The sequence below is a fragment of the Polistes dominula genome, unplaced genomic scaffold, assembly GCF_049000335.1.
Source record: "Polistes dominula isolate Pdom_NZ unplaced genomic scaffold, Pdom_raw_medaka contig_79, whole genome shotgun sequence".
Taxonomy (NCBI): domain Eukaryota; kingdom Metazoa; phylum Arthropoda; class Insecta; order Hymenoptera; family Vespidae; genus Polistes; species Polistes dominula.
The window spans coordinates 1801777-1820413 of NW_028300916.1; the positions used below are offsets into that span (position 1 = coordinate 1801777).

The 18637-nt window shown below is 27.3% G+C and overlaps 1 long non-coding RNA gene across 4 annotated transcripts in view; it reads left to right on the forward strand.

Annotated features, from left to right (window-relative positions):
• Positions 1-18637, forward strand: part of LOC149033072 (uncharacterized) — a 51321-nt gene that overhangs the window by 24426 nt on the left and 8258 nt on the right. For 2 of the 4 annotated variants that reach the window (XR_016176041.1, XR_016176040.1), the window contains 2 exons: positions 1293-1695; positions 6788-7903. This is a non-coding gene — a long non-coding RNA (uncharacterized LOC149033072). Of the gene's footprint in view, positions 1-1292; positions 1696-6787; positions 7904-18637 lie in introns of those variants that run through there. The other 2 variants (XR_016176042.1, XR_016176043.1) reach the window with 1 other exon arrangement.

Genomic DNA, 18637 nt, shown 5'->3' on the forward strand with positions numbered 1-18637 from the left:
GACATTTACTACTTAGACTTGTCTCTTAATACTTTGTCTTATACTTCTTACACAGACCGTTTACGTTGACTCTAACTACTTTCGTATTAATAATTTCTCTTACACAATTAATGTTGAATATTACAAATCACAAATGTTATATATTTGTTGTTCATCAATATTTTTAAACATTCACGTCTTTGCGTTGACTTGTACTACTTACCTGACTCGCGTTATTACTTATACGTTGTCTCTTACTACTTATGCGTTTACTACTAATTTCGCGCTGACACTTACTACTTATGTTAGAATGTCTCTTACTACTTTGTCTTATACTACTTATACAGACCGTTTACGTTGACTTTAACTACTTGTACTAATAATTTCTCTTAAAGATGTAATATTACAAATCTCAAATGTTACTTACTTTTAGACTATAGTTCATTCATTCAAATTCATCTTAAGGATAGGGAAAAAAAATAGAACACCTTTAGTGTGTCGTAAAAGACTCACTTTATGAGAGAACCGTAAGTGTAATTTAAAGTTTTTAGCTTGTAGCGCGAGTCAGGAAGAAAGAGATTCGTAGAGCGTGCTGAACGACGAACAGGTAGGGAAACGCGAAAGTCCAAGAGAGTCTACGGTTGGTAACGGTAATGGCACTAGATATAATTCACGGTAATTTCCTGGTATAAGAACACTGGCGACGATGTAATCCTCCAACTACACGGATAGGGCGGCCTCAAAGACAAAACTTAATTCATTTCTGCTGGTGGCGAGGGTTTTAATGCGAGTACAGCTGCAGTTGGAAAGTTCGCATACGAAAGTCCCTCCCTTTCTCTTTCTCTTTCTCTCTTTCGAATTTTCGTTGAATTATTCATGAAAACGGGCAATTACAATTTTCTCAGGCTCCCGTAATACGTTCTTCAAAATAAAGTCAAAGTCAAAAAAGTCAAATAGAACATTTTTCCTTATTACATCTGCACACACACACACACAGATACACAATGACATTTTTGATAATCGAACAAAAATTTCTAATCGCAATAATAAAGTTATAACAAATATAGTGCGTGTTCGGTACAACAAAGTTACCAATTATCATATCACCATATTTATTCGGTATTAATTTAATATCCAAATAAATTTATTATTTATCGATAAATTAAAAAAAAAAACAAAAACAGAAACAAATAAACCAAACGCATAATTTTATCGTACAAAATGTGAATGATCGTGATATTTGTATTTAAAAAAAAAATAAATAAATAAATAAAAAAGAAATAATCGGGAACAAATTTGTTGAATGTTCGCAGTAAGAACGTTATAATGAACACGAGTCTGATGATTGGAGCCTCGGGAGCGTTATGGAATCGTTAGACAACTCGTTGACAAACGAAGAAAGGACATCAAGGATGTCTTGCGAGAAGGCATCAAGAAGGCTGAGATATTTGATCGCAAAGGCTAAAAGATTGGGTCTAACTACGGAAGAAGTAGCTGAATTGCCAACGATAAAAAGACTCGTACCGGGTCGTATTATGTCAACAACGAAGACGACCCTTTTTATAATCGTCTTGATCCTTGGTGGAAGCCTAGTACTTGCATTCCTTTGTGCCCCTTGCATCGCCAGAAGCAGAACTTGAGAGGAACTATGAAATAATATTATTTAACAACGCCAATTATTATTCATTTTTTTTTCTTCCTTTCTTCATTTTTTAGGTGAACAAATAATCATTTTTTTTTCTATGTGTGTTTGTTGTTGTTGTATGCTTGTATTTGTGAGATTGTTTATTTTAGTGTGTAATTTTATTCCCCTTCTCTTTCCCTCATGCATCTGTTTATTATATTTTCTCTTTTATTATTTTTATTATTATTAGCTAATAATAATAATAATTATTATTATTATTATATTTAGTATATTTTTTATTATTTGTATTTATATTTATATATTATTTATATTTATATTTATATTTATATTTATATTTATAAGTTTATTATATTTTCTCTTTTATTATTTTTAGCTAATAATAATAATAATTATTATTATTATTATTATTAATATATTATTATTATTATTATTATTATTATTATTATTATTATTATTATTATTATCAACGTAAATGTTTCCAATATTCTAACGTTAACTTATTCATTTATTGTCGTTGTTATTATTATTTCGTTGATATTTCAGTACGTAAATGCATGGTAATATTTTATGGATTGTTCCCATTGATGCTGCAAATTTTGTGAAAATTTGATTATACCGAGAGAAAGAGAAAGAGAGAGGGAGAGAGAGGGAGAAAACAAGAGAAAAGAAAAAAAAAAGAAGAAAGAAGAAAAAGGTCGGGATTTGAATTAGATTGTCGAATTATTTCTACGACAAATGTGCTTCATTTCTCATGATTTTTTATCGTGAATAGAAGAGAGAGAGAGAGAGAGAGAGAGAGAGAGAGAGAGAGAGAGAGAGAGAGAGAGAGAAAGAGAAAAAGGATAATGAGGGGCGACAGTTGCTTGTTAATTCGTTTTGCATTCGTTTACTTGACATCACGTGTGCGCGAACACACGTGTGAGGTAAAAACAGGGTTCATTTATTAGTCCCCAGAATACACTTCACTTTTCAAATGACACGACATCATTGAGAATACAAAAACAAAACAAATACAAAAATTATAAAATATCGTTCAAATGATTCTTATAAATATAAATTTTTTTCAAAAATTGTATTTATTTCAATTTGGATTCGTTGATTCACACAAACGTTGTATCCCATTCGAGACTCACTTGCAGCACACCTTGTGTCCAATCATACTTTGCTATTATCAATTATTTTGAGTAAAGTATTCGAAATATAAGACTTTTTTTTGTATAAATAATATCTTTAAAGTATAAAAAGAAAAAAGTAAACAAAATTTGGCATTGTAAAATTGGCAATATAATAAAAAAAAAAAAAATAGAAACGTTTTGTAAGAACCGTGTTCGAAAAAAATTTATGAAACGGTGTGTTCAATCTTATCGTTTTTTAATAATTTATTTAATATATAAATTAAATAAATAATTTAAATAAAAATTTTAAAAATTCGTGGAATGAGGTATTCAATCTTATCGTTTTAATAATTTATTTAATATATAAATTAAATAAATAATAATTCATCATTAATATATATATATATATTTTTATATCATGCAACTACTCTCTCTCTCTATTTCTCTCTCTTTTTCTATCTGCTTTTTTTGTCTTCCATTTTTTTTTTTTAATTATGGTTATAGTTATCACGATGATAATCGTTCTCTTTCATCGTACACGATTAAAACTCTGGTTCCTCATCGAATATTTCAAGACAGGTAGGAATTAACGAAATACCAGCAAAATTATGAGCGTAATTTAGTGGAAAACCCGCGGCGGAAGGGGCAGAGGGAGGGAGGGAGAGAGGTAGGAAGAGGGAAAACCGCCGTGCGTTAAAACAATGGCCGGGATACGGTGCGAAAGTTCACTTCAAACCCCCCTCTTGGGTTCTTCGTCATTGAATTTTCCCGTGGTACATACCTATTTCGTTCATGTTCCATAATTTATATGCCATTGTTGTATGTTGTATCCTCCAAAGGATTCCTTTTCGATTTCTCTTCATCAATTTTTCCATATCTATATATTGATGTTATTGATACGCATAATAATTGAGCATACATAAATGATTAAATCACATTTCATGATATAAACAAAAAAAAAGTATATAAATGAAGACAAATTGGTCGAGTCAAATTATTAGATGGAGTCATAAATAACTTCCGTTCTTCATGAGACAAAGAATGGTGTTTCAGAATGCGACTGATAAGTGCAAGACACCTTTCATGGAGTTTTTCTTTTTTTGCACTCTTTGCAATTGTTCAACGTATCTATTGGATTTTTGCTCCAATATTACCTTTAAAAGGTTCATCAAAGTCGGAAATACGTCGCTGCACTCGGTTCATCTTTTAAGATCGTATCTCCAGAACGGAATTTTACAAACCAATTTCTGACTGTTCTATCAGTTATCAGTCCTGCACTGTATACGCTGCATATTTTTTCAGTTGCCACTTTAGTGCTATTACCTTGTTTCAATTCTTAAAGCATTACATGTCGAATATGCACTTTTTACTATCCATTTCAGTGATTAAGAAAAATGGTTAAATGTAACATTGACTGCATAAAAAAGTTAATAGAAGACTAACTGAATCCCCATCTATGTAGTGATATTGAAAATTCGTTTGTTTCAGTGACTTATAGTAGGTAAATACGAAAAATAGATTCTACATAGCCGCATCGGAAGTTACTTATGACTTGACCTAATATTTATATTTTGTTTTGTTTTGTTTTGTTAAATTAGGCGTTTAACGTTGAATCAACTTCATTAGGTTTATTTAAAAAATAAATTATATTTGTTTACGATTGTATTATAGAGGTAACGTTCAATTTGGTATAGACTTATAAATAATGAATAATAACAAAAATTATTACGGGATAATAATTAATAAACGGTATATAATAATAATTTTTTTATATATATAAATATACATTAAATTTTTATTATTTTTATATATATATAATTTATATAATTATTGTAAAATAATATAATATATTATTTAAAATTTTATCCATATATAAAATTATATATATTATATAAATAAAAATAATACAACTTTAATATATATATATATATATATATATTTTTTTTTTTTCAAATCACTCCAATTTATTGACATTTCATATTTAATTATATTTTTAAAATTGAATGCAGATAGTAATTAATTTGATATTAATTTGAATTACAATTAATAAAATTATAATTCTAATTTAAATTTGAAAATTACAAAAATTACAATTACAATTGATCAATCATGCTTAGTTTTATTATTAAATCTAATTATTAATATTGATATTAAAAAAAAAAAAAATTAGAAAGAAAAAATAATGATATCTCAGATAAATATGAGCATACCGTCAGTTATATAGGGTGTAGGGATATTACTTAGTAATAGTTGTATAAGGATAGTACAAGGTGGTACTTGGGCCTCACACAGAGAGAGTCGAGTCTAGAAATTGCATTCTCAGCCGCAAGATGCTTCCGCGTGTGCTTTTGAAGTCGTATATAGTGGATCCAGTAGGGTATAGTAATATAATAGTAGTAGTGGTAGGGTAGGTAGGTTGGTAGGTAGGTAGGTAGGTAGGAAGGTAGGTAGGTAGGTGTAACGAAGGCTTTGGTACGCCGTGACCTCGAAGGAACGAAGGAACGAAGGAAGAGGTAGGAAGGAAGGAAGGAAGGAAGGAACCTCGAAGGGACCTCGAAAGCTTCCCTTTTGCTTCTCGAGCTACGATAACGTGGGGCTGGCTGGCTGGTTGGTTGGCTGGTGTGCACACACTTTGGTTAAGGGATTCCTACTTCTACGCTGAAACTCTGGCCCATACCTTCCTCACCCTCACTCTCACCCTCACCCTTTCCTCTTCCTATTCCTTCCATCCTCTTCTCTTTCGATCAAGAGTGCAGGGAAACGTCGTTATCCGGAACCATTACCGGAGAGAACTTCGCATTTTCACACAAGCAACCCCTCTCTCAGGGTTTGCGAGCTTTTTTATTTGTCCGATCGTCGCGAACCAATCCCCCCCCCTACACTCCCATCCAGCCCCGCATTTGATCCGCCTTGAAAAGGTCGAAGAGCTTTGCAAACTTTAAAAGCACCCCTTCGATATTCTTCCTTGTGCTTTTTCTATCTATCTATCTATCTATTTATCTATCATCTATCTATCGATATATCTATCTATCATGTATATCTATCTATATATATTGATCTTCTATCTATCTATCTATCTATCTATCTATCTATTCGTCTTTCCATCTGGTTTTATCTCTCCCGTTTCACTTTAGAATGTGCTTTCGGTGTCTGTGTGTGTGTGGGGAGGGGGATCGGTGGGGGTGGTGTAAGCTTACCTTCGGTTTAGAGATCGGAAGGATTGAAAAGTAGGTCGTCCATTATGCATTATATATACGTTACGTACCCGCGGGTTTTCGAATAAATCTGGGTAAATTCTTCTTCTTCTTCTTCTTCTCTATTCTCGTTCTCGGTAAACGATAACGAATATACACACACCCCCGCATCTCCCGCCACCCCCGCGTTTTATTCTTATTGTTTTAACCTCTTAGGCATTGCTGAATTGTTGCAGTGGGACGCGGGGTGGCTGTTTCTTTGTACGGCAAAGGGTTTTAATCGAGAAAATTATGTGTAAATGATGAAACTATGGGGATGTGTGATTTTTTTGGAAGTGAAATTATAATTTTATGTTTATTTATAATAATATAATAAATTTAAAATATAATATATATATATATATATATTTTTTTTTTTTTTAATTTATTTAATTTTACATTGAAAAAACTATAACTTTAAGTTTATTTAAAATAATATAGAATATTATATATATATAATAAATTTAAAAATTATAAATATTATATAAATTTAGTAAATTTAAAATATATAATATATTAAATATATAAAATATATAATATAAATATAAAATATATAATATAAAATAAATAATTATATATTTTAAATTTATTTTATTTACAATTTGCAAAATTATAATTTTTCTCTATTATAATAATAATAATATATATATATATATATATTATTATAATATATATATATTTAAAATTTATTTAATTTTACATTTAAAAAATTATAATTTTAAGTTTATTTAAAAAATTATAACATATAATATAAATATATAATATTATATCACATATTATATAAAAAACAAAAAAACAATTATCATTTGTTTCAGGATAATTCAAGGATATCCGATTGACACGTTCAACAACGACAATTGTATTTAACTAACGTGAGAAACAAATATTAAAATGTGTGACAATTGTGTTGAAAAATTGGTGTGTGTGAAAATAACAAAAAACAAAAAACAGAAAATGAGTGATCTTGACAATGATTAAAAAATAATCTAATTTATTTTCACGAATAATCAATGAATTTATTATTTCACATTTTAATTGAATAATTGTAATATACGAAATATGTAGCGTAAAATTAATTCGAGACTGAAAATTATTACAATATTTAACATTTCTTTTTTATTTTTACAATTGCAATAAATTTTTCTTTTCTTTTTCTTTTTTTTTCATAATTTAACTTACCAGAATAAATAATATTACGAGTATACGAATATAATTGTTGATTACAATTTTCGATCAAAAATATTTCTATTCGTTAAAATGACGTCAAATTTTTATTTATTTATCGTAAAACACGTATGTATAATAAATAAATGTTTGAACTAGTTGTTTCGTTAATCCAAGTTAATAAATCGTTTCGAGCGTATATTAAAATACGTCGAACGATACAAAATCCGACTTGAAATTGATTGCAACTACCATTATTACGGTTAACATTTAAAAGGAAATGGATTCGATTACTTTTACGCTACACTACCCATTATCCACCACCACTACCATCACCACCATCACACAATCGACATAATATATTTTATGTGACCCGTTTGTTTGGTGTCACAATTGAAAATGAAATGAGCATCGATGAATTTGACAATAGAAATTGTATAAACATTAAACGATTATCTTTTTAAAAGTTAAATGTCAATGATTCTTGCAGTTGCGTTATAAATTTGACTGATTGAAAGAAGAAAAAGAAAAAAAAAGGAAAAAACAAAAATTAAAATAAAAAAGGAAAAAGTGTGAGGAGATAAAAAGTAAAAAACGAAATAAAAAAAAAAAAACAAGAAAAAACAAAAGGTACCTTAACCTAATTGAATTGTATAACGCTAATTAAAATTTCGCTCGAAACCGTACCAATCATTTTCGAACATTTTTTAATCGGAAACTTTACTTTTATATGTGATGAAATAAATTTTTAGGAAATCTAAAAATAACCACCTCTCTTTGCTTACCAATATTTATTAATTAATTAAACAACTGATGATGATTATGATGTGTGATTATGACCTATATTTTTTTGTTATCTCAATTGCATCGAATACAATCGTGGATTAAATTATATACATTTGTATTATAAAATTAGTAACTTATTCATTTGTTGAATTATTTATTTATCTATATATCTTTCTTTAAATAATTAGTTAAAACATACGAGAGAGATAAGATGCAATTAGAACAAATCATTTTGTTTTTTCAATTGCATTAAATTATACCAAAAATGATGAACATTTTCATGTAACATATGCTATTCAACCTTTTTACTTATTTATCTGTCATGTGTTTGATTTCTAAGATATAAAGTGAAGGGAAGGGGTAAAGGGGTAAGGGTATAATTTAAGCAGACGGTTTGCTCCCCATAAAGACAATATTATCCCATAGCAATGCGTGAGCAGCTTTCCGATGTAACGACAATACAGTTTGCGTGTTTCCGCACGCGCATTGCATCGCATCGATGCACCTGTCGGTCGTATTCCACATTCCGACTATCTCTCACATACATATACATATATACATACACATAAGCACACGTTCAGTCAGTCACTCACTCATGTTCATAGGAAACTATGCGGACAGCTGCATGGTACACGGATCCTTCCATCAAGAAAATAGGGTGTCTAAGGTCACGTATTTTCTCCATTTTTCTTTCTACACTTGGTATAATATTATCCCTATACTCATTTTCGTTGTCATCGTTATGGTTGTCGTCGTCGAACTCACAGTAGTCAAATTCGAAATAGTAATAATCATTTTTGTTATTCGTGTCGTTGATTTTTACTAAAAATTAAAATAATAAATAGAAAGTAACTAGACTCATTTCGAATACATTTTATTATTTTAATTTTATTTATTTTTTTCTAAACTACGTTAGCAAATAATAATAAATTTTCTCGTCGTTGATTTTTATTACAAATAAAAAAAAACACATATGTGCATATCACACAAGTAAGAAGTGAAACCTTCAAATAAACAAGTTTCGAGGGTAATTTATTATATAATATTATTATAATATTATTTCTACTTTTAATTTGTAATTATTTATTTAATCAGTAATTTAATTATAAAAATGTGCGCGCCTGTTCGTATGCAACCCTCCAGACACACTTTGAAAATGTTGCTTGCGAGCGACATCTACTGGGACGGAATTTTTTTGCAGTCAAAACTGTTCATACACGTATGTATGACGGGTTGCCTATCTTTCGGGCAGAAAAAAAAATTCCGTCCCGACAGATGACACTCGCGAGCAACATTTTCAAAGTGTGTTTGGAGGGTTGCATTCATACAGGCGCGCATTTTTATAATAATTACAAAAAAAGTAAATAATAAAACACTTTAAAAAATGTTTGCAAATGAAATATTTTTATAAATAATGATATAAAAATTGAACTCTAATATTGTAATTGGATTGATGCATATTCTTAGAATAATATTTATTATTTTATATGAAATAAAAATAAGAAATCATGTGTGCAGATCACACCCATTCTGAAGAAGTTTTCACTTAAATAAAAAATAAATAAAAAGTAAGTAAACACGTCTCAAACATATTTTTTATTTGTTATTTTCTAAACTACGTCAACAAGTTGAGGGAGTGATAAAACGTTGTTGTTTTTCCTATGTTCCTTTCTACATTTTCTTGTTCATTTTCTTCGTCTTATTTTTTTTATGTTTTTGTTTTAATTAGTAGCGTTAATTTGCGTAAGTGCACGATCGCGTCTCATCTAACGCATCGAGAATGAAGTTTTGCTCATTACTTTAAGTAGCAAGTACCACCCACCCGTTGACGGCCCTGGCAATTTACGATTGTCCGGTTGAGTGCGGTCGATTTTCCATGGGATTACGAGTATAACTATATCTATCTTCTCAAGTATATATCTTTATATATATATATATCTATATGTATATAACTATATAGTATATAGTATATTGTAGACGTGTATATTCCGTTTAACATGGAAGACACGCTGATGTATGGCTACCCGGTCAAAGTTCTTGCCAAACACTCGTTAGACGAAGGTTGCCGAGGCAAAGGGCGAAACAGCCGACGTTTCTCTCCCTTTTACTCTTACAAACCATCTCCTACTTCTCATCCCTCAACCCCCATTCTCCATTCCCGCATCCCTCCCCTAACCCCGGAACACTCTGACTCTTTGTTTTCCGAACGAAACTTACAAGGGATAAGAATGAAACAGTGAGAGAGGGTTTGGGTGGGGTTGGCAATCGGAGTTGGCATCGAAGATGGGGCACGTTCGAAGGACAAGCTTGTTCTTTGTGTGTTAACACGAATTAAGGGACAAACAGTAGGATCGTTTCGATTGGCTCGGGTTTTGATTTTTCCTAAAAAGTTTCTCTTCAATTTCTTCTTTATTTATTTTATTTTTTTTTTTATATTTAGTATTTATTATTTTTATTATTTATTTAATTTATTGGAAATATATTAATTGTTGATTATATTGTTCGATGGTACAATTTTGCAAAAGTTTTTCTAAATGGTTTAGAATTTTATTAATATATAATTATTATATATATATTTATTATTACTCTAATAATAACTTATAATATATAATTAATAATAATAATTAATAAAATTATTAATTATAATAAATATAATAATTATATCATATATAATGTATATAATATATAATATAATTATAATATACATATGTAATTATATAATTATATAATATAATAAAATTATATAATATAATTAATATAATAAAATTATATAATATAATAAAATTATATAATATAATTAATATAATAAAATTATATAATATAATTAATATAATATAATTATAGTATATATATATATATTAATTTATTAAAAATGGTTGTAAATGGTAAACATTAATAATTTTTATATATTTTTTAAAGAGTTTATTTAAGTAAAAATCTTTACGTAATTTTAAACCGATATTTTTATTTTACTTTATTCTACATAAAAAAAAATGTTAAACGTAACACGAATTAAAAAAACGACAGGTGCGAAATAAAAATATACATAACTAAAAAAAAAAATATTCGCGACTTAAGTTTTATATTATACCGTAATAAAACAAGAAAAGAAAAAAGATAATAATAAAAATTGGTTTTACACCGGAAAGGGTCGATATGGAAAAGTCCTGGGGATGATTATCGATTCGTAGAAAATAAGGAAAAGAAAGGAAAGGGTGGAAAGGAATGAAGGGAAAGAGAACAGGGAAAAGAGGAAAACGTACGACGAAAGTTTTGCGGTTGACGTCGTACGTAATGTTAAGAGGATTGGGAGCCAAAAAAAAAAAGAAAAAGAAAAGAAGAAAAAAAAAGAAATAAAGGGAGAAAAAATGAAAATGAAAAAAAAGTAAAAAATAAAAGAGGAAGGTTAGTACTTAGGAAAGGTAAAGAAGAGTATAATACAATGTAAAATACATATATATATATATAGAAAATATGTATCTGGGTTTTTTTCTTTGTAAAGTCAGTAAATACTTACACTTAATCTCCCTCTTTTTTATTTTAATTTTTTTTTCCCCTAGCCCCTTTACATTTTTTAATAGTTCTATGTTTCCCCCGTTCAAGGTTATAATTTTCATTCATGTACAAAATAGAGAAAATTTCCTTAACGAGATCCCTTCCACCCCTTCTTTCCTTACCAACCACCCAAAAGTAGTATGAGTTTACTTCTAAACGAGTAATAATAAAGTGTGCTCCGCGTATTTTTCCTTTTACCCAAGCCACCCCCTCCTCACCCACCAGCAACACCCTATTAACCCCTTGTGTACTCGTGTTCTTTCTTACTCCCCTCCTCGTTCTCCACTTACCCTCCTTGTTCATCCCCAACATCTTTTTCTGGTGTCCTCAAACGTTGCAGCTACGAACTCGAGAGCAAAGGAATGCAATTTTCCTTCGGTAAGTGAAATCTTCTTTATAAACGTTACGGCTCATTTCTTTTCTTAAATCCAGGTTATATCAAGTAAAAAGGTGTGTGTATGTAAGTGTGTGTGTGTGTGTGTGTACCATTATTTTACAACTTTATCCTTTCTCTTTTATTAATTACGTGTTGCCTAATTTTGTACGTTCAATCATCGTTGATTTTCTTCTACTTAGGGTTTCCATTTTATTTTTAAATAATACAATTTTATTTTTATGATAGAGGAATTATTTATTATAATTATAATATAATAACTATACTATATATATATATATATATATATATAACATATTGGGTTGTAAGAAAAAGAGAGTTTTCGGGTTATATTATTTAATTTACAAATTAAATTATAATTATAATTAATAATAATATAATATATTTCATAATATATAATTAATTATATTTAATAAAATGTATTATATTTAATTTATAAATTAAATTATAATTATAATTATAATTATTAAAAATTAATATAAATTATAATTGTAATTAATAATATAATATATTTTAATATAAATAATTAAATATATAAAATCTTGCAGGATACATCGAAAGAAAAAAAGCAATGAATTTCCTTAATAAAAAAATAATAATTACCATAGTTCATAATTATAAAATATAAATAATTAATAATAATTAATATGATACCGACAATATATAATAATTATAATTATAAAATAACACGATTAGGTAAATTATTTGAAATTTCTATGATAATAGGTAATCAGATATTATCGTTCCTTTTTCTGTTTTAATTTTTTTACTATTTTTGTGTCTCCACCACCCACCTTCCCTTATTAAAAAAAATATAACAAACTTTAAGTAGAACATATATATACATACACATATATATATACAAGCACTCATAGACAAATATACTCGTAACATTAAAAGAATGAGTGAGTGAGAGAGAGGTAGAGAGAAAGAGTGAATTTGTGTGTGTGTGTGTGTGTGTGTGTGTACACATATACATTGAAAACCCTCCGAAATTTCATTAAAGTCTCTAGCACGATACCGCACTCCATTAACTCTTACAACTTACACTATTACACCGAAGAGAATCGTAGTAACTGCCGTAATCACTGCGGCGACATTGCAACTACCACGATGTAGGCGAATAAGGGATATACAGTTTTTAATTCCCACCCTCATCTACTCCCATATTCCTATTTGTTCTAGGAACCTTCTATCTATTCGTTCCACATCCCTCGAAAGATTAGATTAGAGTGTTTTTAGCGATTAATCGTGATGTATTATACAGTTAATGTTGTCTATGCCAAAATGGTGAAACTATCGTTTCGTACGAGTAACTTTAACCATCTTTGGTTACATATCTATTTGAAATATAATATAATAATTATTTAAATTAATATTCAATATCAAATCAAATATTATTATAATTAAATTATAATAATATAAAAATTACACATATTACTTTCAAATATTGTATTAATTTAAATTAATATTAAATATTATAATAATTAAATTAGAATAACATAATAATTACATATTACTTTCAAATATATTGTAATAATATAAAGTAATATTAAATATATAAAATTAAATATTATTATAAAAATTATATATTACAATTTTTAAATTAATAATAAATATAATATTAAATATTATAGTAATTAAATTATATATAATAATATTTAATATTATAATAATTAAATTAGAATAATATAAAAATTACATATTACTTTTAAACATTATAATAATTTAAATTAATATTAAATCTAAAATTAAATACTATTATAATAATTAAATTATAATAATATTAAATATTATAATAATTAAATTAGAATAATAAAAAAAATTACAAATTACTTCCAAATATTGTAATAATTTAAATTAATATTAAATATAAAATTAAATATTATTACAATAATTAAATTATAATAATTTTTAAATTAATATTAAAAATATAATATTAAATATTGTAATAATTAAATTATAATAATATAAAAATTACACATATTACCTTGCAATACTATAATAATTTAAATTAATATTAAATATAATATTTAATATTAAAAAAATTAATTAATTAATTATAATAATATAAAAATTACTTATTACTTTGAAATAAATCAAAGAATAAACTCTAATTAAAATTTCGTCACAGTTTCAATGACTCATCATCAGTGTCGTCATGTGTGTCTTCGCCCAAACAAATGCATGACGTATACTAATACGTCATATGTAACCAAAGTATTAAACAGAAATAGAAATAGAAATTAAATATATAGGGTGATGTGTAATTTAGTATTCTTATGTATTCATGTGTTTGTGTGCATTTATCTGTCTGTCTATCTGTCAGTCTGTCAGTCTGTCAGTCTGTCTATCTTTTCATAGGTCTAATGAGATTTACTAAGATAGGAAAGAGGAATCCTTGTGAGTTGGAACATTTTCGTGGAGAAAATCTTTGATTTATTAACTTTGTAGCATCTATGGGAAAAAGAAGAGGTGGAAAATGAGGAGGATGAGGGACTGAATGAGGGGGGTGAGAAAAGGAGGGGGTGGTGATGGGAAGGAAAAGGGATCGAGTGGAATATCCTTACAGTTTCTCGTCGATCAACGTTAGAAACTGCGCTTGGCAACGTTTTAACGTCTTCCCGTGTGATGGTTCTCTTCTACTTCCATGAAAATCAGGAACGAATCCATTAAGTGAAATACTTAGTACTAGTAGCATCAGGGGGAGGAAGGGGAAGGGGAAGGGTAGGAGGTTTGAATTAAAAATGACTTCTTCTTTCTTTCTTTCTTTCTTTCTTTCTTCGTTTTTTGTTGCTTTTTCTTTTGTTCTTTTTTGTTTTTTTCTTTTTCTTTCTTCTTCGTTTTGTTTTTCACTCTTCTTTCTTTCTTTCTTTTTTTTCTTCTTCTTCTTCTTCTTCTTTTTCTTTTTCTTCTTCTTTTCTACAGGAGAGAAAATCAAGGATCGATAAAGTTTTATCTCGATTAATTTGAACGGCTAATTAAGCTCGTCGAAAAATGGAACATTTAAAAAAGTAGAAAAAGAAAGAATGAAAGGTAGAAAGAAAGAAAGAAAGAATGAAAAAGTAAGAGAAAGATAGATAGAGAGAGAGAGAGAGAGAGAGAGAGAGAGAGAGAAATAAAATTGTTCGAGCTCGTAGACGTGAAGAATTTGAATGACAGTATCGATAATTCGTTTAAATGAAAATTTCGTTAATTGACATTGGTGGTAGAAAAGAAACAGAGAGAGAGAGAGAGAGAGAGAGAGAGAGAGAGAGATAGAGAGAGAAAGAGGAAAATAGGAAAAAAGAAGAGAAATGTGAGAAATCAATTTTATCAGGTAATATCATTTTATAAATTAATCTCATTTTAAATATTATTCAAAATAATCGTCATTGAATGTCGTGGGATTTATTTTTTTTTTTTTTTTAATTGGCGCGTTTCGAAATTCAACGAAGATAGGATTGATATCATTTTGATTAGTGATAATTACAAGTTAACTTGTTTAACGAATCGTACATCGTGATATTTATTGAATTATATTTAATTAGCTAATAACAAAAAGTAAAAGAAATAATAGAAGTAGTAGAAGAAGTAGTCGAAGTAGAATAAGAAAAGAAAGAAGGAGTAGAAAAAGGTGAAAAAGAAACGAAAGAGTTGAGGTATAAAAAAGAAGCAAAAAAAATTATAATATTTAAATATAAATTTTAATATGTATTATTATTTATATTAAAATATATAGAAGAAGAAGAAGTTTATTGCAGGTATACCCTTTTAGGGTGTTTACCCCGAAGGCCCCCCCTACATGTTCGTTCCCCTTGACAATATACTTAATTCTAATTATGCCCTAATATAATATTAGATATTAATATTAATAATATAAAAACAATATAAAAACAATATAAAACAATATAAACAACATTAAACAATAACTATATAGACTATATAAAACTATAACATATACACACTTCATTTAACTTATGTGTTCTATTCCTTACATTCTATTTCCTTATATGTCTAATTGTTCCACTCACACTCTGTCTATCGTTCCCTCTTCCCCCCTAATATATTAAAATATATATTTTGTAATATATATATAATATATATTAAATATATAAAGATTTAGATAAAAAAAAAAAATATATATTAAAATTTATATTTAAATACATATTAAAATATATTTATTAAATATTTATTATATATTTATAAAATGTTATTTATAAAATATTAAATACAATATAATAAAATACATAATAAAAATATTAAATAAAATATAATAAAATATTATTTACAATATATAATATAAATTATAATAAAATATTATTTGTAAAATATAAATAAAATAAAATATAATAAAATATATAATAAAAATATAAAATAAAATATGTAATAAAAATATAAAATCAAATGTGTAATAAAAAAGTAAAATTTAATATTTTAATATATTAAATATATATATTTTATATACACCGTGTGATATTTATTTAATATTTTGGTATTTAATTTGTTAATAACAAAAAAAAAATAAAGTAAAAGAAATAGTAGAAGCAGAGAGTGAAAAAGAAACAAAAAAAAAAGAAAAAGAAAAAGAAGAAGATGAAAAAGAAACGAAAGTAGTAGTGGAACAAAAAAAAATTATAATTTTTTTTTCTTCTCTTTTTTTCTTTTTTTTTTTCTGTTACACTATACCTCTCATCGTAGGTACTCTCTCAAAGAACTAGAAGGTACTATCCCTAATTATCATGGAAGGTCAACGAAGCTCTACCCGTCGTGTCGTTTCTCGTGTGCCACACCAAGAATACCTATAATAAGTGGACTCGAAATATTCCAGTCACGTGGCAGAAGAAACTTCTTCTCCTGGTAGTAGAGTTAGGGGTGGAAGTGGAAGAAGAAGGGAAGGGTGGGCCAGTAATTGAAAGAGAGAAGCCGGACTCATGAAACCTTACGCTGGTGCACACTTTCTTTTTAATGTTCGCACAGCCTGAGAAAGTCTCAAGCGAGTTTTTTTCCATCATTATCTGTATATAACTTTTCCTTCTTTCTTTCTTTCTTTGTTTTTAAAAAAAAAAAAAAAAAGAAGCAAAGAACAAGAGAGAAAGTAAGAGAGTGAAAAATAAAAAGATAAAGAAAGATATATATATATAAAGGAAGAAACTTGTGTTGTATACAATGTTCATGATTCTTATATCTTATTTTATTAGAAAAATATTATAAAAATTTATTATAATATTTATATAATAATATTTTTATAATAATATAATATAATTTAATAAAAAATAATATTATATTATATTATAATATTATATTATAATATTATAATTATATATATATTTATATAATATTAATATTATAATATAATTTTATTTCATTAAAAAAATTATTATAAAAATTATATTATAGTGGTAAAAATAATTAATATTTAATATTAATTAAATAATTTAATTTATAATATATAATTAATATATAATGCAATTATATTATAATTATATTATAATTATTTTTATAATAATATAATATAATTTTTATAATAATTTGTGTAATAATATTATTGTAATAACATATATATATATATAAATAATTATTTTATTAAAAAAATAGTATAAAAATTATATTATTTTATTATATAAAAAAAGAGAGAAAGAGAGAGAGAGAGAGAGAGAGAGAAATAGAAATTGAAGTAAAAGAAAAATTAGAAAAAGAAGAGGAAGAAGAAAAGCTCCAGAAACCAACCCCCTTTTACGATGGCACGAAAAATAAAAGTGAAAAACAAAAAGAAAAAGAAAAACGAAAGTGAAAGAGAAAGAGAAAGATAAAGATAAAGATAAAGAGAAAGAGAAAGAGAAAGAAAATTCTTCTCTTCTTACTCACGATGAGAAAAGTGAGCTAGTTTTTTTCTTTTTTTTTTTTTTTTGGTTTTTTTAGTTCCAGGGATGGTTCGAGATCGGAATTAAACTCAAGGATGATCTCGTTCTCGAAGCCACGAAGATCGATTTCAAATGTTAGACGAAGACATCGAGAGGACAATTAGTCCCTAAGGGATTTTCCCGCGGACCTCGAAATATATCCTCCTCCTCCTCCACCTCCTCCTTCTACACCTCCTTATCCTCCTCCTGCTTTTCCTCTTCTTGCTATAATCAGAGAAAATCCTTTTCGAACTCGATAGACCTCCCCTATCATCATCTATCGGGCAAGTGCAGCCCTTCCTAGTATGCTTAACTTTTTTATTCGTCCCTTTTCCAACCCTCTCCCATCAACACCCCTCACCCTTCCAACCCAGTTTTCATTCCCACTATCGTCCTATTTTTTTATTCAGTCCTCTCTGCAAAACATAGAGGAAAACGTTCGTGGAAGTGGCTGAGATTTTTTTTTTTTTTTTTTTTTTTTAATAAAAACTGATCCTAAAGACTCACTATCCTTTCGATTAAACTCATGGAATAATTTGTCAGATTCTTTTTTATCGATCAATTTTTGTCCTATTCTTTTATTTTCAATTTTGATATAACTTTAACCCTTTATCTGTCGTCTCGCAGGTTTTTATATTAATAATTATCTTACTAACCTTAGTTATATATACGAAAGTGGTTTCAATAAATATATGCAACGAAATCAATTTATCATTGTTAGAATAATTGTATTATTTATTAGAAATTATTTAGTTTTTGTTTTGTTTAAAAGAATATTTTGATATAACTTTAACCCTTTATCTGTCGTCTCGCAGGTTTTTATATTAATAATTGTCTTACTAACCTTAGTTATATATACGAAAGTGGTTTCAATAAATATATGC